Source organism: Neophocaena asiaeorientalis, unplaced genomic scaffold (assembly GCF_003031525.2).
Source record: "Neophocaena asiaeorientalis asiaeorientalis breed wild unplaced genomic scaffold, Neophocaena_asiaeorientalis_V1.1 scaffold356, whole genome shotgun sequence".
NCBI classification, from domain to species: domain Eukaryota; kingdom Metazoa; phylum Chordata; class Mammalia; order Artiodactyla; family Phocoenidae; genus Neophocaena; species Neophocaena asiaeorientalis.
Genome location: NW_020172269.1, coordinates 1,004,871 through 1,006,636, shown reverse-complemented (window position 1 = coordinate 1,006,636; position 1,766 = coordinate 1,004,871). Strand labels below are relative to the sequence as shown.

The 1,766-nt window shown below is 69.0% G+C and overlaps 1 protein-coding gene across 2 annotated transcripts in view; it reads right to left on the bottom strand.

Annotated features, from left to right (window-relative positions):
• Window positions 1-1,766, bottom strand: part of STK32C (serine/threonine kinase 32C) — an 81,295-nt gene that overhangs the window by 36,057 nt on the left and 43,472 nt on the right. The gene's annotated exons all lie outside the window — the stretch shown is intronic.

Here is a 1,766-nt window from a genome sequence, read left to right as displayed (position 1 = left end):
CCCCAAGGTCAGTGCACCCCCAGGTCTATGCCCCCAGTCTGTGCCCCCGAGGTCAATGCTCCCCAGGTCTCTACCCACCAGGTCTCGCCCAGGTCTGTGCCCCCAGGTCCATGCGCCCCCAGGTCTGTGACCCACCAGCTGTCTGGGGTGGTGACCAGGTGTGGGAGGCTGGAGACACACGGGTCCATGGGGCACAGACCTGGGGGGCACGGTCCGTGAAGAGGCCGCCCCAGGCTGCCCCCACCTCCCTGTCCCCAGCACCCACCCAGCTCAGAGGTTGCCTCCCGAAGCCGCTCTGAAACTCAGGCACCGTGGCCTCTGTCCACGCAGTTCTGTGCTCCCCCCTGCACCCGACACAGTCAGAGAGCCTCGTCCGTTCCGCCATCTTGTGGCAGTGTAGCCTCATTCCCCAGGGAAAACCTAAATACGCTCCACGACTGCCGCGCACGCTGGGGCTGCTCAGGCCGTCAGAGGAACCCCAGAGGCTCTGCTGCCCGCAGCACCCACTGCCGACGTCCCCGCCAGACGGTACAGGAAAGCCGGTCTCTGGCGGTGCCTGTGTGCGTGCGTGTGTGCGCACGTGTGTGTGTGCGTGTGCGTGTGGGGTGGGGCGAAAGTGAGGAAGGAGGGGGCCCAGCACGAGACCCAGCACAGCACCTCCTCTGGAGCCGCGCGTCTTCGCCTGCCAGTGGGGCTCACCCCTCCCGTCTGGGGATGGAGCCTGGCACCCAGAGGCGACAAAGGCGCCGGGACCGGCACGGCAGGAGGACACCGCCCCGTGTGAGCAGTGGCAGGGCCGCGTGCTGGCGGACACCGCAGGGGTGCCTCTAAGCCGCGGACTTGTCAACCTGCGACAGCGCAGCCGGGCTGACAAGGCAACCCCAGCACCAGCTCCCACAGCCAGAGAGGTGGACGGCGGGGCAACCCCAGCCCTTGTAGGGACAGCGTCCCTGCGCCAACCTGGGACTAGCCCCTGCCACTGGCACCCGTGTGACCTCGGGGTCTGAGGAGGCCCTCGTGGGCAGCAGGGAGAGGGTGGGGCATCGGGGGCACGGGTTTAAACGGGCTGAATGGATGGCTCCTCTCCTCCCAAGAGACATCGGGAGGCTAAGGGCGCCGAGCCAGGCCGCGGGGGGAGCCCGGCCTGCGGTCTGCGCTGGGCGGCCCACGGTGCCGGCCCTGTGTTTTTGACACAAGTATCCCCACTTCCTAAGACACCGGCAGGGCGGCCTCAAGACGGCAAACAGCGCAGCGGGCGGTCAGGGAAGCCGCTTGGGGAAGACGCGGGTGGGACAGGACCCCAGGCGTGGCTGCCAGGCATCTCGAGAGCAGTGAGGCCGGGTGTCCGGGCAGGCCCCGGGCTGGGCAGGGTGCACATGGCAGCAGACCAGAAGCCACGAGCAAGGAACATGCCAGAGGGTGGCGGCCCCAGCGCCAGTGACCCTGCCCGGAGGCGTGGCCAGCCTGGACCCCTCCAGGTGAGCCTCAAGCCCACCTGGCTAACCAGGGTCACTCTGCCCTCCAGTGACTGGGGGCTGCCCAGGGGACCCAGGGACCACTGCTCGACCCTGATGCCCACGCCCAGTCTACCCCCGCCCACCTGCTGGGGCAGGGAGCACCTGGCGGTGCCCACTGCACACAGCGGCTCACACCCCCTCCGAGACCCCGCCCCACAGCCCTCCGGGCAGAACCCGAGACCCCCTGCAGCTCTGGGCCCCTTCCTCCACCCCACGCCTGCTTCTGGCCACACACAGCCCTCTGGATGC